This window comes from Aptenodytes forsteri, unplaced genomic scaffold (assembly GCF_000699145.1).
Source record: "Aptenodytes forsteri isolate BGI_AS27 unplaced genomic scaffold, ASM69914v1 Scaffold349, whole genome shotgun sequence".
Lineage (NCBI taxonomy): Eukaryota > Metazoa > Chordata > Aves > Sphenisciformes > Spheniscidae > Aptenodytes > Aptenodytes forsteri.
This window is the reverse complement of record NW_008794452.1, coordinates 1,740,332-1,762,480: the sequence shown is the minus strand read 5'-3', so window position 1 is coordinate 1,762,480 and position 22,149 is coordinate 1,740,332. Positions and strand designations below refer to the sequence as shown.

At 43.0% G+C, this 22,149-nt stretch overlaps 1 long non-coding RNA gene across 1 annotated transcript; it reads left to right on the top strand.

The window, feature by feature from the left end:
* Nucleotides 1–6,941: 6,941 nt before the first annotated feature.
* LOC103908188 lies at nucleotides 6,942–8,205 on the top strand. Its single transcript, XR_658147.2, has 3 exons — nucleotides 6,942–7,030; nucleotides 7,121–7,491; nucleotides 8,062–8,205. It is a non-coding gene; the product is annotated as an uncharacterized LOC103908188 (long non-coding RNA).
* The last annotated feature ends 13,944 nt before the right edge of the window (nucleotides 8,206–22,149 follow it).

Here is a 22,149-nt window from a genome sequence, read left to right as displayed (position 1 = left end):
AAATCTACGTGCAGAATCTGAAAACTCTGTGGGAAGCCTAACAAGTTAAAGATAACCTTTCTTCTGCTCTGTGCCCTGCATTTCTTGCAATATTTTGACCCATGTCTCGGAACAAGGATAGTTTAGCACTTAGACTATAAAAGAGACAATTGCAAGCAATCGTGTTGCTGTAGCTTAACACACTGTCACTCCTCAGCTGTGCTTCAGGAACCAGCTGAACTTCAGGAACTCTGCTCTCACGCCCTGTGGTGAAATGATACCTGTTGGCTTAAGCCATCATCATGTTGTTAAATTCTTAACTTGTGGCGAGATTACCACAGTTTATCAGCTGTCCCTATGCCTAGAAATGTGGTCATCCCATTCAAACTCCTGCAAGCAGAGAATGTTTTTCCTGAGGCCAAGATTTAAAAATGCTTTTACCTTTCAAAGAGCCTCCAGAATTTAACAAAGTAAATTTTACTTACGCAAGCTCTTTTTTTCCCCCCTCTATTGTGTAAAAGTGACAGTACAAGTTTGGATGGTGTGGAGAGACATCAAGTTTTGTTGGGACGAAAGTGTGAGCCCAGAGCTGATGGGGTATGTCTGAAAATACTTCCTGGCAAAAGTTGTACTGGCTGAGAATCAGAAGCTCGCATCCAGCTGACATCACTGGAAGATGCGCACACAAAATGAAAGTACTATGTGGCCTTTAAGCTTCTGTTCCTGTGGTACATGAGGTTTTATATTACACAGAAGAAGTGAACCATTCACTTTTCTGGGTAATTGAGATAAAACGGGTATCTGTGATCTATTCCAGCCTGCTCTGTCTGGGGTATGCCTCCATGACTTTAACGAAGTGGTGCGTATGCACAACAAGGAGGCTCTTTGGATGGAAACACTGTAATGCAGGACTCATTAACTGATGATACTTGATAATTTTTGAAGAGGTGAGTACAACAGTTGCTGCTCATCTAGATCATAGAAATAACTTGAGGGAATATGTTCACCACAGTGAAATGTTCTCTAAAATGCTTGCTAACAGGTTACTTATGCTTGTTTACTCCAAGAGCAGTATCTTTTTCCCTAAGCCAAATGGAAAATTAGATTTTCTTCTTATTTAAGTATATGAGGAGTAACTGTGAAAATTGGTTGGGTTACACTGATGTTAAGTAAGTGTCACCAGTGGAAAATCAGGCCCAGTGCTTTTTTTGTGTGTTTGGCCAAAGGAAGGGGCATTTCCATTTCCTGTTGCTGATTGAGTTCCCCTATCATCTTGTCTAATATACAGAAACACTGAAACCGTATCAAGAATATGGTCTCTCTTGTGCCCTACCACACAGAAAAGTCACACAATCAGGTTCCCCATTTGTGTGTGTCTCCTCCCTTTGACTGTCCTTTTAGATGGAGGCTCTCTGGGACAGGAGCTGTCTGTCGCTGCGCCTGAGCCTGTGGGCACTGCTGGAACAGAGAGAGCAGCTTTCCTTCCACGCTGCTGTTTGGGTGTGACTGAGGGCTGAGTTGGAAGGCTGGTGGGTGGCTGGCTTGCTTTTCTAGGTGAACCCAATGAAGCAGATGGATTGCATGAGGAGTCTCGTGTTGCTCTGGCTGGCACCAAGTGTGGCTGGATACATCAGAAATCCTAGAGCTGCTCAGCTCTAAGCCCTGTTTATACATCTACAGCACCAGTCTGCAGGGAACTAAGGTTACTAGATTGGAGGATACAAGTTGCATTAAAAGGCCAGTCCCTGGGGGTTTAGGAGTGATAGCAGAATAAATACTTACAGCTTGCTTTCATTTTGCATGGCACAGGATTTGTTCTCCCTTGCAGATGACTTCTCCGGCGCTGCTTGGACGTGCCTGCTGTGCTGTGATCGCTCCTGAAGCCTTGATTTGACAGTAGCCTCTGGCATGCTGTGGGCCAGCAGATCCGTGCAGCAGCAGGCCCACCAGTCTTCTTGCAGAGAGTTAAAGGAGTTTTGGAGAAATTGAGTGATTCAAAAATTCGCCATTCTTTTCTCTGGCAGTTCCCTGGATTCGAGGTGTCCCTCGTCTCTGGCACAGCTGGGCAGCAGGCTGGGGAGGAAAGCAGCACTGGTTTTATTGTCTTTCAAATGCCTAGGGCTGCTGATGTCAGGTGCTATAAGTGTAGGTTTTTTGAGAGGAGTTTTGTAGGTGAGGAAGAAGCATCGCTATCAGGTGAACTGGAGGGGTAGTACTTTGACCTCTTAGCACACAGGACAGGCTGAGGAGAAGGAATAAGACTGACAGAAAGAAAATCCTCTTAATCTGGGCAATGTCAGCTTGTCATCGTCAGTTTGGTAGTTACGTAGCTGCAAGCCTACTGCTGCCTGCTTTGCAAGGGGCAGATCATTGATGACAAGGCATGGCAAAGTGCAGCATGCTTAGGGCTTTGAGGTGCTGACAAGCTGATACCGCCCAGAATTACTGCAGGGAGCATGGTCGTGTCCAACACAAGGTACAGTTTTAAGAACTGAAAAAAACTGTTATCCTGCACGTCACCCTTGAAGACAACATGTGGCGTACATGCTGAAACCTAAAATTCCCTCGCTTTCTGCCTCCCCAGCAGCTGCATACATGCATTCAGCTTCTCCTTAGTGTGAGCCACGAGGTGAGAATCGGTGTAGCACAGGGATCAGAAGAGCTTTGGGGTTCCCTAGGCCAGCTGGATGTGCAGCAGCCCTGTGCCTTTCGACCTGAGAAGCGCTGGAGCACCTGGGTGGCTGTGCTGGGTAGGGCAAAGGGGTGGAGCAGGCATACTGTTAAGGCGTATAGATCTCTGGCAAGACTGAGAGCGGAGGCAATTTTGTGGGTCCAGAGAGTGTGGGACTGAGGTAAGAGAATGCAAGAGCACACTCACTATGTGGCTGCTAAGCAGGGAGCAAGAAAGGATTTTACTGTTTGTGGCTGGAGGGATGGAGCGAGGAGTGACGGATCAGGTAGAGAAAAATCTGGTTGGGCTGTGGGGTAATTGTACAATATACCCAGAGCTTGCAATTTACCCCAGCCCAGACTGGAAATGTTCTGGTATTCTTCAGTAGTGCTTACAAGCATTTGGTAGTCACCGTGCTGGGCACCTGACTCACTGCCCAGAGCACTGACAATTTGCCCCCTCTTGTTTGTCATACACACCTGCAGATTTAATACTTTTCTTTTGGAGAATACAGCACTTTCCTGTCCTGTGAAACAATGCTTCTCTTCTGCCATTCTCGTGGAGATGTGCTGTGATGATATCACTTCCTAGTGAGGGGCTGGTGAATCACTTTGTTGGTGTTCATGAATCACTTCTTTGCTACCAGTTTCTGCACTGGTCTTAATATAATTTCCAAAAGCAAAAATCATCATTTCAGAGACCTTTTACTTTTTGTTGAAGAGACAATACTGGAATTATCTCGTTGCATAACGTACTGAACCCAAGCTCCCAGCATGCTGCAGAAGAGCTCTCCCAAATCTATTTGTGTAGCTGAAGGTATTGCCACCTATCCAATCGACCCCCTCCCCGGCAGTGGAGAGCTTGCTCGCATCTGGGTGGGGAGAGGGAGCGTACATGTTTGTCTCACAGGCTCTGGTGGGTAGTCAGCTTAAAGTTTAAAGCTCTGCTGTGGGTCTGATAACCTCTTGCATGGGAGCAGAAGCGTTCTGAGCTGCCATGGCTAGGTGTGCAAAGGCTTTTCTGCTAGTTGAGACCCTCCGATATTTTATTGCCTGCCTAGGAAGTGTAACTGGTTGTTCACCTCCGTCGGCTTTGCACCTCAAGTGGTGTAAAGAAGGCAGGAAGCAGGAGTAAGTAGGTCCCTCGGAATTTCCTTGTCCAAGGGAAGAACAGACAGCAGGCTGTGTGGTTGTATTGAGGCAATGTCAAAGGTCTTTGACATGCATCTTCTTATGCATTGGCACAGGACTTTTTCCTGGGGAAAAAGGAGTTGCGCATGGTGTGAATACGATCTTGTGAGGGTAAAGGCACTTGTCGTTTATTCTTGGCAAAGCCTGAGGCTGCTTTAAATCATCTTTATGACAACACTAATCTTCTGGCAACCGAAGGGTCAGGGAATTGCACGAGAAGCGCAGAGGAGCCTTTGCCCATTATCTTGTTTGATGGGCCAAGCGTCCCTCCATCACAAAGATCCAACCTGTTTCTCCGACCAAGCATAGCACGTGCTGCGGCAAGCCCACTGCTGCCCTCGGAGGGTAATTCCCTGTTGTTTTTTCTTGACCGTTACGCCTTTCCCTTTCTCTGTGACACATTGCACGTTGCCAGCTGGTATTTGTAACATGTTCAGTAGAATTTTAAAATGAAACTTCTTTGGAGTAGGTCGGCGTGCCGTGGGGGACATGGCCCGCGTGTGGGCAGCATCGGACAGATTCCTGTCACTGTTACCCAACAGCCTTGTCAGAAATGACAGCACCTGCCTGTGGACTGCACTAACGCAGCGATACTAGCCAAATGGGAAGTGTTGATTGTATTGTTTGCCCTGTATGTTCATATTCATTGTCCCTCCCCACTATGAGAGGCGCAGTGTAAATGTCTGGATGGATAGTTACATGTGTTAGGATAATGATAGCAGATACCATTCAGTTCTGAGCAGCCCATGTGTAATTATTGTAATAGAAAAGCAGCACAGAAGATTGCTTAAGAGTTTTTCAGTTATCAGTGAGTTTTCTGCACATAGGCAGATAAGGAGGTAACCTGTCTAAAAGATTTCTCATTCCAGAATTAGTGCCAAGGATCAGATGTTCCTGACCCCATTGCTGGGAAGCTCTGTTCTCACATTTACAGTGCCTACATGCTGGAGATTTTCCAGCTTCATTTCTCTTTTGTGATGGATGGAATCACTTTAAATCTATTTTTTTATATTGAAAGGTTATTTGACTTTTTCTACCCATGTTGCAGCCGTTAGTGTTTCATGTATGTTATTAGCACTCCGTAGCAGAATGCTGGTTTGTGCCCAATAGGGATTCTCAAAACAGCCATTGCTTCACCCTCTCTCTAAGCTTGTCTGCAGTCCAAGCTGCTTAATTTTCCATGTGGTCCACTGTCAGCCTCCCATTGTAAATTATCTGCCCTTGTAACCCACAGCCTGATTTTTCTTACTCTGTTCAATGGAACTACTGACCATTGAGTTTAGCAAATCAAGTTGGTGTTAAGAGAACACCTGTGAGAATTTCCTAGTTGCACGGCTTGTACTTATTTTGTAAGTTTTGTAAGGCTGATTGGTTCCCTGCTGCCCTGATCTCAAATGCGTGACCTTGGAAATCGGTTGATTTGAACATAACTTTTTTTTCATTTACAGTCCCCGGAGGATTGTAATGGCAGCGTTGCCTTGTGACTGTGCTGAATTAAGAATCAGAGCCCAGCTGAAATTCCCGGACCAAAGGATACAATGGCTACTAGTAACCTTGGTGCCTTTTTTATGCTTTTTTTCCTAAACAATATCTTTTTGCATTGTATGTGGTCAGTGTTTTTGGAAAAAAAAAAAGTTATTTCTTAGGTACCTATTAACATTTAAGAAAACAGTGGGTCCTCTTCCCCCTTAAGTGCACTGCTTCTCCTTCCGTATGCTTTAGTGTTGTAAACTGATCATCTCTTTCCATTGTTATGGGAAAACATTTAAATAGCACACCATTTTATAGACAAAGGAAGGAAAAATCCAACAACTTTGTACTCTGCCTGTAGGAGCTCTCAGTCTAAGTATGGCAAAATTAGCAAATATGAAATGTAGGCCAACAGCTAAGGAGAAGAAGGGAGCGAAGTTACAGATGCTAAATAAAGACAGGATGAGATTGTTCAAAGAGGCAGGAGGAAGGACAGAGGATACTTGTCAAGAGAGACCCAATGATATGGGTCAGCTTTACTCCCATTGAATCTGAGTGTTACTCGAGATTTATGGAGATATGACATCCAAAGCCCTCCCAGGGAGAGAGATCTTAGCCCAGAGGGCAGCATGCAGTAAGGCTGAAAGCACAGAGAAGAAAAGGAGACACGCAAGAACAAAAGGAATAAGGAAAGTAGAGGGAGCGAGAGAATTAGTAGGGAGGAAGAAAAGCAGAGGGGTTGGGAGCAGCCTGGGATAGGACTGTGTAAATGTGAACTGGGGTCCTGAGCAAAGTCCAAGGCAGTTTTCCCAAAAATAACAGTGGTTTCAAGCTCAGCACAAGAACTTGATTTATGTTGAAATGAAAGAAAAGAGAATTACAGCAATTCCACTGTGTGTTAGATCTGCATTTGGAATTTCAAGCTTTGTTTTGCCTCCGGAGTCCTCAGTCTTGCACAGTCCCATTACAGCAGTGGTGGGCAATGCAGGTTTTAGTGAGAGTGAGCTCCTACCCTTGGGCAGCTGCACCGGTCATGTGCATTTTTAGTAAAGGCTGTCCCTGGAGTGAAGGTTAGCTGGTGGAACTAACAACAGAGGCTGTTCGGAAAGCAACACTGAATTTGCCATAGGCATGACCCGGTGGCACTTTCCCCAACTTTTCCCCATCCACTTTTCTCCACACACGGGGGCTGTGTGTGGAGAGCTCTGTTTGATGAAACCTAGGGCAGCTGAAGGGTACCTGTGCAACATGGGGAAATACTGGTGCACGCTGAAACTTCCCTAAAGAGCTCTGATATGAAGATGCAAATGTGATGCTTTAAAAAAGGTAACTTACTGACAGAAGAAAAACTAGTAATGAGCTGAACAATTAGCTTATCTTTCACCTTTCTAGATACTTCAACAGCTAAAGATTTAATATTAATCTAGAAGAAGTTGGAGCATTAATTTGAGGCTGTTAAATTCTTCCCGATCAATTTATGATGTTCTTCTGGAAGAAGAGTGTCTTATTTCAAGTTAGTCTTACCCTCACTTTATTATTGTTATTGGTCAAATTAATTGCTATCTTTGTCAGAGATCACAAACCCTCCACAAATGTGATTGTATTTACTTATGTGTTTTCATTTCTTGAAAGGTGAAGATGTATTAAAAAATAAAGGAACTTTGATGGCAGTTTGTTGGAGTGAGGAATCAAAACTGGATTTTCAGCACATCTTAGTAACGTACGTGAATCTGTAGAACGTACCTGAAATTTTGTATGTGTTTTAAGGTTTTCTCTTGTTCCACTGCCGTCTTTTCCTCTCTCTTCCCAGTCATCATTTCAAAAATGTCAGAGGAACCACAACTGAGCATTTCTTCTGTTCCCACCTGTGCTTTGGGATGCGAAAGAATAACATTAGCACACAGAGACCTTGACTTCCTCTTGGATGCATCTGGACGGTTTTATTAGGCAGTCCACTGAGCCTGTGATCAGTCTGAGAGCAGCTGATGATCAGCATCGCCAAGATACGGTACTGGGCTGCTGATCAATTTTGTGTCTTTCAGAAGACTTGAAAAATTAGATTCATGAAACATCACTCTCATAAAGCACAGCCTCACCATGAGGACATGAGGGCAGCCACGACTGTACAAAGTATCTTCACCAGCAACCTTTCACCCTCTGACAAATCTTTTCTTCTTGAAGGTAACTGTGGGTGGTCTTCCTTTGTCTAATTTCTGTAAATTCGGTACATCACTTTCTAGTTATGCAGCTGATACCCGCGTTTGTATGAATGGCTATTTAAAAAAGGAAAGATCAGATGTTTGTCGTTTCATTTCAACATAAATCAAACTTTGTACTCACATAGCAATTCTAGTTTAGCCCCAGGAATAGCTTTAGTATTGCTAAGTGTCTGGAGAGTATTGACTACAGAGACATGATTTTAAGCAGGCTATAATAGTTTCTACAGCTGTTAACAGTTCACAGAAGAAAGGCAGTATTATTCATCAGTGTTTAAAATGTGCATGACTTGCATTGCACAGAAGTCAGATTGGGAGAATGTCAGAATTTTTTTTCTGAAATTCTGCCAGGAAAGTCTTCAATAACTGGAGAAATTCTTTTCACTGGTGAAATCAACATGCAGCACATTGTGTTATTATAATTGCTTATAGCTCACCATGAAAGTTGTCTTTGTATGCGTGGATGTACGGCTTGTACTGTTTTGTTTTTATTTATTCTGCATTCTTTATTATAATGTTCTTTCCTTTTTTCCAGACCAGAAAGATTGTTATTGAGCCTTCCACAAAGCTGAAATAATGCTGTGTGTTAAAAAAATGTTAACAATTTGAAGAAGTTATAAAAATTTATAAGTTGACTGAATACTTTGGAAATTTCTGCATATTTTAATATAAATAGGTAATGCAAATGTTTGTTCTTTGCATTTAGAGGTGGGTCTCTGTTTTCTAAAGGTCTTGTATATAAATTTGATTCTTACAATTACATTAGAACAAACCCAGTATTTTTTCAGATTGTATAATAGGAAAAATATATTCGCAAAAGACACAGAACATACATGGTTATCTCTGAATGTCATATAGTCATGAAATTTAACATAAATAGTATCAGTTGTTTGAATGACTTCATTAAGTGCATTTAGGGGACTGCCTGTTGCAGTCAGCTGAGGTCCTTCCATTCAGTTCTGCGGTCCTGGGTTGGCCCACAAAGCAAAAGACCATGCTGCAGCTATCTGAGAAATAAGAGGAGATGATTTCTCTATAGATAGCGTGAAGTTCCAGATTGCACTGGTAGAACTTGCATAGAAATTCAGTCACATAAAATCAAAGAAATCACAGAAGACGAAGGAGTTATTTCAGATGAATTTGGTGTTAGCGATGAGTGCGAGCTTTAGTCGTAACTAAAATCATAAAACGGAACAAGAGAGTCCAAAAGAAAGAAAGGAAGAGTAGAAATAGGTGAAAGGGAAGAGGTGAGTGACAGAATACTGGCAGGTGAGCAGGGACCTAAATGATGACAGACAGTTTTAACAAAGACCAGTCCAAGACGGTAACAGTTCAAATGTTATGATCCACTGGAGGTGCTGGCTGCGTAAATATCTGAAAAGACAGGCATGAAGCTGCTTTTTTGGGAGGGTGGAGGGGAGCAATGTGAGTTTTGGGTGGTTGTACAGAGTAGAAAGGGTTTGTTAAGTTTCCCTGAAGGAGAATGAGTGTCTGATACTCTGAGGCAATTTCTCCACAAGCAAGTATAGTAGCAACTAGGAGTGAACCCGGAGAGCTGCAGCTCTACTGAGGTCCCCTGGACTGCATCCTGCATGCAGCTAGTGTGCTTTGCCTGTGCTGCCGGGGTACCCCTTCCTGGTCTGAAAGGAATCCAGTCTGTGCGCTCGGGGACTGCTCCGTGATGCAAAGCAAAGCACGGTAAGTGGGGCATTTGAGGGACTGGCTTCAAAAGCGCACTGCTGCTCCAAACTTGAACACTAATGTAGATGCACCCTGCCAGACTTTAGGGTGGGAGTAGTGACATGGGACAGGGCGGAGGGAGTACTCAGAATGCAGTAGTTCATGTTACAGATGCTGGCAGCATGTGGAGCTGAGAGCAGTGAAAGCACAAGAGTCCCAGGTTTTCGATGCGCGGTTTTTATAGATCTTTTTCTCAAGACATCCTGGAACATGCGTTGCTGTTTTGAAAGGCTTCCTTGGTCGTTGTGACCAGTGCTATGAAATAACATTGCTGCTAGCTGGCAGTTTGCTCTGTAGAAAGCTGCTTATAATTTTCAAAGACTGCTTTCCAAATGGAATCACTATGGTAAATGAACCCTTTTAAATTTAAACTCACAAAACTGAACTCGGTTGAGGAAACAGTGTGATTCTTCAGTCTTTTGTGAGTCGCTTCCACTGTAACTTTCTCTGGAATCATTCATTTTTGAGTGTTAAAAATGACTGGTTGGTAATGGGGAGTTATCATAGATTCAGAGGTATTTCCACGTTCCCTGTCAGTATGCCACTTCATACTGTATTTATTCTCACAGAGCCTGTTATATAAAAGTACCATTTTACAGAGCGGAGGCACAGAGAGAATAAATGATGTAGATAAGTCTGTGTAAGGAAATATGTTGCAGAACTGATCTTGGGTTTCCTCAGCTTACGAAGTTTGGCCGCTGGACTAGCTCTCCTCTTGTTCTGCAGCACAGTTATATTCCTTTCTTGCTGCGGCTCTTGGTCGTCCCATCCAGCACAGCCAAAAAGGCTGCCGCAGATACAGCGACAAGGTGAGTCTGAGCGTTACCAGAAAGCTGATAGGATTCTTCGCTTTAGTGACAGGATTATGTCAAATAATGTGATGATTAGTACCTAAGTATAGCATGTTTATGTATGCCAGTACTTTGAAAACAAGGAAAGCAAAAAATGTATGGACAATAGGTTATTGTCAAGAACTGTTATCCTTGCTACAAGCAATGGGCACACACAACAGTTTGGCTTTTGAACTTTGCTAAAATGATCTGCTAATAAGATTTTGGCTTATGAAAGACGATGAAATGCATGAGCAGAACACAAATGTCTTCACTAGATCTTGTCAGCGGTTGTGAAGATAAATTTTAACAATGTTAGGATTTTCCAGGCCTCTTTCAAAATGACTGTGTTGCCTTGCTAAATATGCTGATTGTTGTATGTCTTTGTCCAAGAACAGTTGGCCTTAATTGCTTTTGAGCCATATTTCCTTGGAAGCTCTCAGATAAAAAAAGGCAATCCAGAGAAGACTGAACGAATCTCTACTTAGAAACCGGTCATGTTCAATCTGTAAAGTATGTAGAATTTTTTTTCCTGGGGAAAGGCAGAAGAGGGCAATAGGTGCAGGATGTGGAAGGAAGAAGCAGTGCCCTGACCCTACAGCATTTCTGCATCTTGAGTCAGGGAGTGACATTTAAACAATTCTCACTGCACCCAATATGAAAAACTGTGATGCAGATCAAATTGCTGGCCGTGCTCAGAGAGAGATGAGGAGGAAAAGGGTCAAGGCACCTATCCATAGGCAGCCTCTCCTGTGTTTCAGATGTTGGGGGAGCTTACCAGCAAGCCAAATGGGTCTTTAATGCCTTTTTTTTTTTTTCTTTCCCTTTCTGTGAGGGAATGCATGGCTTCGGACTTTCCGTCTTTAGAGCTGGTGGTTTCCACACCACAGTGATTCAGCCAGCATGAACTCTTGACCAAATCCCAGTTTGTTTCCTGGTTTTGTTTTTCTAAAATATTTTACATTTAGCAGGGCATAAAGGCCTCCCTACTACGTGACTCTGTAAGAAGGAGAGCCGTGCTCTTTTTACTGGTTAGCTCTCAAAGGACAGTTCTCTATACTTCTGAAAATGTTGCAACTGAAGCAATTGAAAAGAAATCACTGAATTTTGACTAAAACTAAGACTGAATTCTTACATGCTCCTGGCTTTTTGATGCTGTGTGTTTATGTGGAATTTCCTTTGAGGTTTAATAAGGTCTGATTTTTATTTGAGAAATATGCCCTGCCTGAAATGTTTTAAGGTTTAATCAGTGTGTTCTTGCATAGGAAAGTCATATACATTTGTTTAGTTGCTAGATAAATAGGTTAGTATTGACAGTGATTTCAGGGGATAGTAGGTTGTTAAATTAACGTGAAGGGCCTTGTTCCTTTGCCTTGCTGGATTTTTTCTGATGACTGAGTTCTCTGGGGTGCCCTTTTTAGGGCTGGTGGTTATCCCTGCTATCGTGTAAGTGGTAGGTTCAGTAAGGACTTAGAGTAGCTTGGCTCTGGAGTTTTAAACACCAAGAGAGAGCTGCTAGACAGGAGATCTATAGCCTGGGAAATCTACAAATGAAAGAAATTGTACCCTGAAAATTAAAACCATAAAATATTCTTTCAAAAGTTTGTACATTTATATAGATACATTATCCCAAATGATACATCATATGAGTAAACAAAATATTGCTGTGATAGGTTTGAGACCTAAGATGGAAACCTATTACAGTTTACCTCTGTGAAAACACAGCTTTACTCCCTTTACACCCTGTGTCTTCTTGTTGTTCAGCAGAGGGAAACATTGGTATGTACAGGTTTATTTCAGAGTGCCCTTCATGCAGTGACCCCCATTGTCTGCTTTCTTTTTTACATTACTCTCCTATATCTCCATAATTTTCTCCCTGTACTCCAGTAGTTTGTTGTCTATCTCAGATTCTGCATGGGTTGTCTGAGGCTGTGGGCTGAGGTAAGCTAGTTGTGTGGGGTCGTCCTTCTTTTCAAATACCGGTACTTTTAAAATGGTACAGGGCACCCAAAGTGCAGGATATAGATGTATGGGTATGCTAACAACACTACAGCTGATTAACAAATATTCAGGTCACCGAGTGTTCAGAAACTGCAAAGTGCCTGAACTAAGGTTGTCTTTGCAGTGAAAGTTCAGCCTTGTTCTGCATATGTGCAATGAGACAAGGTTTCATAACATTATCACGTAGGGTGTTGTTTTACTTTCTAGCACAGCCTTTGAGTAGAGCAATCAGGAGGGAGCTGATGCAGCCACTGCTACGTGCATTGTGACTTGAAGAGTGGCTCTCTGTCCACCTCCACATGGCACTAATACTGTGTCATCTTGGCCGTGCATGAGATTGAGTCTGGTCATAGTGGACATGTTGCATGTGGAGCCCATAGGGGAATAAGATCAACGTAACATCCATAATAATCTCTGAAACCTCAGATTTTCACATTTCAGAATGTAAAACACAACCACCTTTTTGCACTCCATTTCCTAATATGACTGGCCCAGTTTGAATGTCTCGTCCTGGAGTGGAAAGCAAGTGCTGTACTGTATGTGGAGGATACTATATGGTACCCCATATTCAAATATATGGTTTTCTTCCTGAACAGGGCAAGATGAAAAGGAAAGAGAAGTTATTTCAGCTAAGTGAATAATTCACACAGAAGAAATTTTCCAGAGCATCCAACCTTCTCTTCTACTTGCATCATGTTGATGATGCAATTGCTGTTCTCTGGTATTTATGTACCTTTCAAATGTCTATTACTTTTTTAACTCCGTGGATTGATGTGAAACAGTGTTTTGTGAACCATTGTTAATCACGGTGTTGGCTTGCTGGGGTGTGGGTGCTCTTATTGTGTTGGTGGTGCTTTCTGTTTGGATGTCTGTTTGTCTGTTTGCACGGACACTTCCAAAATAAATGCTCCTGAGCTAATATAAACTTCAGTTTCCCTGAAGACTGTTCTGTGAAGCTCAGATGCTGGCTTTCTTTAAGTGCATTTGCTGGTACGACTCAATTGCACAAATGTTTGCAGATGGTAAAAAGAAAAGGGGCACAAAGAAAGCTGGAGGTGATGGATCGGAGGAAACGGTCTGCAGCATAGACTTTAGCTCTTAAAGGGTGCTGAGCTCTTTCTGTGCTCAGAGATGCTTTTTGTGCAGAATCTTCATAAGCATCAAAGACGAAACTTAGACTTAGTCAAGTGCTGGAAGGGTCTCTGCTCTGTGACCTACATCTGTCAGCTAGCTTTTCCAGTCTTGTACCTGTTAGCAAGTGGTTCCTGTTCTTCAGACCGCTGTTACCTGCTCCAGCAGATAAGGATGGTACGGAATACTGTCGCGTATGTGATGGCTGTTCACTGTGCCTGGTTTCTTCTGCTGATATCAAAAGATGTTTTATGCCTTTTTGCTTCCCTTATTGATCTTAGGGCTCAAACTTCTAAGTGTTAACTGACTTTCTTTTTCATGCATTGCAAAATCAGGGATTTCATTGAAGGGGAGTGTTCCAAGCTGCTTTTGAGAAACCTGATGTTTGCATCAGGTGACAGAGGATATTACTAAATTGATTTCTTGAAAAGGATCCTTCAGGATACAGTGCTGTCACCGTGTGTTAGCGTGGTACGGCCACAGCTGACACTGGTGCAGCGAGTGCCTGACCCAGCACAGCAGAACAGCACAGGCAGCTGTTAAAGCAGTGCAAGGTCCCAGATTAGCCAAGGCATAAATGCTTTGCTCTATTACAGCCTCACTGCGGCTCCCAGGGAAATGGCACAGGCCTCGTGTGGTGCAAGCTGCTCACCCTAGCCTGCTAAAGACCAAACCGCCCAGCCTGAGGACCCTGATGAAGCTGTGACCGTACTAGCTGCTTCCTCTGTCTCCTGCTGAAGGCCTCTGGCCTCCCATTTGGCTGCATGTAAAAGCATCTTTCAGCCAAGAAAGTGTGAGTAATCTTGCCCAGCTTCATGGCATTTGTCTGCATAGAGTTAACCTTGTGTTTCCGAAGGAGGTTTTAAAGAGCATCCATTAACCCAAGGATCCAGTGCCTTGGGAAATGGGTGAGGCGTGAATGGACAGGATGTGGTCAGGTTGGTTCGGAGGCAAGGAACTGGTAGGAGGAGACACCTTTGCACCAGGACAGTTTTACTGCTCCCCCCGAGAGTCAGGGGAAAGTAGGTAAGGAGAACATGGACCTCCAGATGTGGAACTGGAATGGGGAAGGGAAGAGCCAGGGGCCAAGCAAATCTGGCATGAAGCTGAGGCAGGGCCAGGAGTTTCGAAGGTGTGTCTTGAAGTGGAGGGATACTGAGAGGGATGATGGGAGGGGGCTTTGGGGGTGAATGGAGGAAAGAAGGGCACCATGCACTTGCAGGACTACAATATATACTATCCGGTACCCACTTGCTGCTGCAAGCAATAGAGAGATTCCTGTGTGGGTCTGCAGTTTTTAAAACATCTATTTATTTTGTCTGCCTCCATGGTTAGGAGGCCAATTTAGGGCTTATCTTCTTGGGGAAATCCCTGCAAAATAGGCTAGGATATGAATTTACAGCCTACTTAAAGACCCAGCAGTAAATGCAGTGTAAATTCACACTTCAGCTTACTTCACAGGAACTCCCCCACAGAAACAAACCCTCAGAGTCACCTCTGTACCTCAGTCTGGTGCTAAAAGTGAGTGGAAGCTTCTCAAAATGTGGGCCTCCACTTCCATTTTTATAGCTGGGTTTTTCTGTCTCCTGGGGCTTTTTGCAGCTGCTATAAATCACTGTAGCTTTGCTGAGGTTGGAGGAGCTGGGCCACTTTACACTGCCCAGGATCTGACCCTTTGCCTCAAGTAACCTTTTATTATCAATTGGCCAGAGGGTATTTTCCTTTTTACTGGCTTCGTTATTAAGCTTGTTCATTCACTCCCACCACTGCCGATGTCTTTTTTTTTTCCCTTTCTTTTTTTTTTTCCCTGTGAATTTTATGTTGTGTCTTTCCTCCCATGTAGTTTCCTAATAGTGAACTAGTGACAGAGTGGGCTGCTGGTATTTCATCTTGTGGCTGGAGAGGTCAGGCTGTTTCTGATACAGACAAACACTCCATTACAGTAAACTCACAGAAAGTTTCCTTTTCAACCTGAAAGGAGAAGGAAACGGACTCTCCACCAATGGGCTTTCAAGAATTATTTCTGTGAGCTGAACTTAACACTAAAGGCCAGTTTGGTAATGTTCTGTGTAGAGGAAGGGGGGAAAAAAAAAAAAGAGGAAGACATACTATTTCTTCTTTCTCTTTTTGCTGTGATTTGGCTCGAGTCTTGGCTCCTTATCAGATTATAGTCCTGCAGTAAAAACACCAACCCTTTGCACTGTGCATTATTGAAGAAATGGTCATTGCTGATGTCCAGCTAAAAGAGCACGAGGATTTAAACCTTCAAAGTTCTCTGTCTGCTCTGGTATTTAGGAAAACTTGCTTCTTGGCAGGAAGAACTTGGTAATAAGGCAAATACATAGCGCAATACGTTAATCTAGCACAGAAATAAAGTCCCTCTCCTCTGAAGGATAGCATCAGAGCAAGTATTCCCAGCTTTGCCTCTCCAAAGCTCTGAGCAAAGCTTGTACGTAGTAAGGGTGAGACAAAAGAAGCCGATGGGAAACTTTCATTCCCTCCTTTTCTGCTCATAATTTTTTAATGTTTGCAAAAGCACACATGGTTGCCAGATTTGATTACAGAAGTAGCCCTTGGCAGTGAAACCCTTTTGGCAGATTGCTGCCCTGTGATATTGGTGCCCTCTGAGGAAATTCAGTCCCGCACATGGCAGCAATGCAACTGGAAATCTCTCTGTATTGGCCCTGCTTTGTTCATTGGGTGAGTTCAGTATATGTGGTTTTAGTTTGTTTTTCATTTGTGTGTGTGTCCAGTGAAAACCCTCTTCACCAGTGAACTGAAATCATGATTTCCCTAAAAGTGCCATGCTGAACTAGTGCCGTGCTATTTCTGTGTTGAGATTTGTGATTTTTTTTCATATTTTTTGGAGTTTAGCAAGTATTGCGAATATATTTACAAAACCAGAATTTGACCCTCTGTAGTAATCCCACAATAACCTATGGATTTACACTGTCTATTATTCACTGTTTGTTTGAATGACATATTTCTATTCACTGGAGTAACGTAATTTCTGTAGAGAACAATAATCTACATAACTAACACATGTACGCACCACTATCCTGGTGCTAATACATGTCACATGTTTAATGAATTTGGCTGTCAGGTGACAGATGGTATTTCTTTGTGGGGTCAGTTAAGCATCCATCTTATTCTTTGTATGCCAATTGTTCAGGTAATTTAAAAGGCTCAGCCTAATTAGCAGGTACTGAAAGTTGGTAGCCGTAGTACTGTTTTTTGAGTTACAGATGGATAGTTGCCTGCGTGCGTGGTGACATCTGCATAAAGGATGTGATTTATTGTCTGGTTAAAAAAGAACTAAAACGTAACTGACCATCGCTACAAGATAAGGAAATGTTTCTTGCTGTGCTCTAGGGCAAGAGTAAAAACATTGCCCCTGTCTACTTGATGGCGGTTTAATTTAAATTTATTAGACTGCTCCGGGGTATACACAGGAGTCTAATCCTGTAATCCGTGGTGAGGTTGTATGTATCCAGTATTGCAGCATTCCCTGTGCATGGAATAATTTGACATAAAATGTGCTCTCTACTTCTCAAGGGAGAGACAAATGTAACAGAGTATTGTCTTACTGTTCACTACTTGGACTTAGCTGAGTTCCCCTTTATTAGAAAGACATGAATAAAATTAATCTAAGTGTTGAAGGAATAGAGGCTGCAAGATAATAAATATTTATGTCCCAAACTTGACATAGTATCATAAATCAATAGTTTTTGAAGAGATTTAATTCTTCTTTCTGCCTAATTACTTGATTTGTGGCACCAGTTTGCTTAAATTTGTTTCTGTGGTAACTTGAGTGATTTTATGCTTCTCCCTTCTACAGAAAATTTAGTATTGATTTGCTGATTTCCTCTTTAAATGCGGTCAAAAATCCCCTGTTTGCTAAGTTAAGAAACCAATAACATGGAATGAAAACACGCACATCACTGCATTGCCTGAGCTCTGTGATTTGTTGACTTTGACATCTGCTGTCAATTATTAAACTATATGTTTATATCAGATATATAATATTTTCTTTTCCCTACCATTCTGGTATTATACCTATATGAAAATACTAGGTTAAAGGGTAGTTAAAAGTTTGGTTGATTAAAGCGTGGGAGCATATTATCAATTGAAAAATGTTATTTGAAAGATGACTTTGTAGTTGAAGCAGTTCTGTTACTTGAATGAACATTGCAAGGCCAAATGTGGACCAAGTGAAAAGAAAGTCAATTGATGCGTGTGCACACATTTGTGCTAGGTGTAAGTCATGAATGTTGCGTACACTTGATAGCCTTCTCCCATCTTTCATATGCTGATTTTTATTATTTATGAAATACTTGCAGGGAAGAGACTGTGTCCTCCTGCTGCTCTTGGTTTGTGGTGTGTCTACCTGCAGCACGTACAGAACTTGGTCTAGACAGCCTGGCTAATTTATAAGCCTCGGGAATAGGACCCTGTAAGGAGTTGTACAGGACAAACTGCTGTAAGTAGTGCTCTCAAAGTGTTCACTTTATGTTGCATAATAAGCATATTTCTGTTGGTGGCGTACGCTTGAATGTGACTGATCTTTTAAAAGCTGGTTGATGAGGGATGCTCTCCTAAGCTTGGGGAGCCTAGTGGGGCAGTCAGTGCCTGACTGCCTTGATGCTGTGTGCTGACTGAAACAGAAACCCTTTTTCTTTTCAACTGTAGCTGACACAGGCATTTCCTGTTCTGCCTCAGCCACAGGATAGGTACAAGCCCAGCCAGATTGGTATCTCACTGCCATTGCAGTCTCTATGCCAAATCTATGTTTAAAGACATCTCAATTACTCTGGTCAAAATTCCCATTTAAAAAGAATAGTTAGAATTTTTCAGAGGGAGAACAATCCACAAGTCAGTGATCAACGGAGTGTTAAATGAAGAATTATGTATGTCTCTTGCAGTCTTCACACTTAGAAGAAGCCTTTTCAGAGCCTGACTGTGCTGTATTTCATCTAGCTACCTGCTTTATGTGTTTAGAATGAAAATGCACAAAATCCCTCCCCCCGCCCCAAGAGATAAAGGGCCATGTCACACCACACAGCTGGGTGTTTCAGAGCCAGTCGAACTTGATCCAGTCCCCTGGGCCTATTCCACTGGGGCTTGAACTGCCCTCTCATGGGCATAGCAGAAACCCCCACTGCAAAACGGGCAGCTGCTCCAAGGTGACTGGAACACAAGGCCACTGCGTGCAAATCTTGTACCTCTGTATGATGTTGTGGATCCCTTGGGTCATTTCTGCTTCCTGGCAATGCTGCTATTGCGGAGAGAAGCCTGGCAGCCCACCCTGCCTGGTGCCCCCCTGCGAGAGCTTTGAAACCAGCAGGAGAGAGTCTAGCTGCTTTCACGCTGGCAGAGCCTTGTTCTTCCCTGCCACTTCCCCAGCTATGCACCTTGGGCCCAAGCAGACTCCCTATGGAAGGGTTAAAAGTACTGCAGAAGCCAAGCCAAGGAAATAAAACAAAGCTATGTTGAAAGGGCAGGGTTACAGGTGTTTTTCTGGACAGAAAGTTTCATGCAGGATACGAAGATCATGCAGAAGGAATCTCATGACCTGCTTTCCAAGCCATTGGGCCAATGGTTCCTTTTCTTCTCTGAAAACGTACACAGCATGTGATTTGGCAGTGGCCTTCATATTGTGCATAGGTGTGATACACATCTACACACAGGTAGGCTGTGGCACACTTGAGTTTCATGTGGAACAGCTGTTGACTTCTATGAGAATTACTTTTTATGTTATTGTCATTAATATTAGTGCTGTTTGGTTACTGCTTTCATGATAGTTTTATATGGTTATTGTGTCAAGAAGCCACAGTCTGAGTTCCTTTTTCATTTGTCTTGACCACTGGACACATTCAAAAGAAAAAGACCATCCAGGTAGGATGTATCTTATCCTACTTGAGCTGTCTGAAGGCTAGGGATCTAGTCTAAGCAAGGTATATGGGCACGCTCTGTTTCTCCCTCATCACTGAAGATAGCCAGAGTGATTCATCAGGTATGTAAGACAGTGAATCATCTAGCAATACTGTCTGCATCTGCTGGTGATGGAGAGAGCCAGGATGATTAGCCTAGACTAGGCATTAACTTTAGGCTAAAGGGGCATGCTTTTCTTGCTCAGAGCCAGGGAAGTGTGAGTTTAATTTCCAACTAGCAGCATTTAGATGCAAATGAACATAAAGAGAGCCTGGAGTGCTGCATGTCTGCAAAGGCAGCTGTTGCCCACAGACAGATCGATGTGCTGCAGATGCTTGAGCATACTGTATATGCCCAGAGCTCCCCTTTGCCACATCTTCAGTGAGCATCCCTTGCATGATGGGACACAGACAGAGGTTCCCTTTTGCTGACTCTGCGAGGGCAGCTGTGACTTCTGGCAGGATGTACATAGACAGCTAGGGTGGAAAAATCTTAAAGTCTAATAGAAGGTGGACTGAGTTCATCTGTCAGAAACCTCACTCCTGGTTTCCTCATGCCAGCAGTCTATCTAGGTCAGTTAGAGGTTGTAGTTTTCTTTACTGAAGCACTTTTCCTATTGGGAAGATAAAAGTGTGCTGGTATGAAGATGCTCTGCGCTGAAAGTTTGTTCCCCTTCCTGTGGGATGCATCAGCACTTCTTAGATCAGTGTTGCTTTATTCATACCAGGCAAAGCAGGGGCCACCTCAGAATGAGAGACCTTTTATGTTGCTAGCATGGTGCAAACAGGCGTTTGTTACAAATGAGCACTGGAACATAATTAAAAATGTATCTTTACAGTTTATGGAAGATCTCTCTTTCTCTGGGAGAAAGAGGGCTGCTGTGAGTCTTATTCCACTGTGGTCAAGTTATTTCTAGTGCATAGTGTGAAAGACAAATCAGGAAGTTTTAGATACCATCTTTTGAAGAGTATGAAACTGGATTCAGTACAGCTGTCTGTGGAAAGGTAAGGTCTAGCAACAACTGCAGTACACAGTAACTATTCCAGTTGTCCCTCTTTGTCATCTTTTTATACATACATATATATGGTCTTAGATTATCTAATTTATCTAGCTCAGGCATGTTTTAGTTCATTCTCTCTAGTGTTGGCATTCAAATTTAAGACTACTTCTGGAGATAGTCTGAATTATTTAATAATTATGAAAAATCCTGGGGAGGTATCTCAGTGTTTACAGAGGACTATCTTGCTTTATCACACTCAGATTTATCAACACAGCCAAATCTCCTTTTAGTATATTATAGTTTAATTAGCTCCACATCTTGAGTTGTAATCTGTTTCTCTGGGGCTGAAGTGCCCACACACACAAAAAGACAAAATGGGAAATGTAAAGAAGTAATTGTGATCTTTGCCACTTGGATTTGGTACCATCTGTTAACGTGACTTCTTCTAAAGTCAGTTTCAAATTTGTTTGTTGAATTGGAGTTTCATGTTGCGGATAACATTTCCCTTCATTGTGAAGCTGTCAGATGTAGCTCCCCTGTGAAAACCTCCCTGCCAGTCTGAGATCTGGGGCATAATTGTCTCCTGCTCAAAATCGCCATGCTTCTAGAAAGCAGTGGCACTGTTTACTCTAGCTGAGGATCTATCCCATAAAGTCCTTCAAGGGCAAACTCTAGTTGGGCAGTGAACCCAAATGTCACCCCAGAGGAGCCATGAAAACCTTGGCAGAGTTTCCCCAGACGTGTTGGAGGCGTCTGGGCTTTCCAAGCCACAGGTCTTTCCTTGGCTTCTTTAGAATATTACTTCACCATTAACTTGGTCTCTTTACCCCTCTATCAGAAGGGTTGATGTTTCTGATTTTTCATCCTCTTTTTCACTACCTCTGTCTTCCAATAACAAAGTGTTGGAGGGACTTCAAGAGCTGATATATCCAGAGCTGGCCAGCCTGTGCCTTGGAGATGTATGTAGCTGTTGAGCGGTTCAAGGGTGCCTGTCACATTGGGACAACATCATATACAAAGGTCTCTGTGCTCACCAGGGCTGCTAGGTAGTCAGGTCTCCTGGCTGTGGGTGGAAGTGAGCTAGATTGCTACACCAGCACCTCTGAAATGCCCAAACCATCTTGCTGTGGAGACACAGGGTCTGGTCAGCCTCTCCTGCCTGTCAGTTCCTCCTGGACTTCCCCCACCTCTCAGCTTGCTGAGATAAGTGGTACGTATCTCATTGATCTCAGCAGTGTAAAGACTGATGTGTGTTTTTTTAGATTGGCTCTTCCAGGGCAGTCTGTCTCTCTGTTCCAGTATTATTCCTGGATCTGTTCTAGAAGTCATCCGCTTTGAACCCTCTGCAGTTAACCTCTCCTGATGCTTCACTGTCAACTTTTTGTGAGGTTTTCCTTTTGTGTGCACTTTTCCACACACCAGTTACCACTTCTCATGCTTTTCTTGTTATTCTCACTGGTATGCAGAGTCATGGCACCATATATGACAACTCTCTCTTCTGTCACCATCACTGTTAACCAGCAGCCACATCTCAGTAGCCTTGCCCTTATATGCTGCAGAGGCTAATGGCATCAGGCTGTATATATTCTTTCTGTGTAGCATTTTCTGGTCCCATTTCCTTTCTTGGTCATGTGCTGATCAGGCATGGACAGGAGGAGGAGAATGAAGCAGTTAAGTGAGATCAAATTCTCTCTTTTGAAGCCTGCACAGAGTAACCACTGCTCTCCTAGAACAGGAGCAGAAAATAGCAGCTTCTGTCACTTTGTGTGATGATGATTGCAATAAGAATGGGAAACAGTACACTTCCCTTGTGTCTTTTGCAGCTTCAGGAGTAGATGAAGGATAATTTTGGTTCCTTCTCCTCAGATTGAGGAGTGGATGACTAATGTCATTGTGACTGGTGCCATCTAATTGGCTCAAAAGAATTTTCTGGTTGTTCTCATGATTAGCATCACTTCCCATCACGTGCAAGCTATTGGAGAGCAAAGAC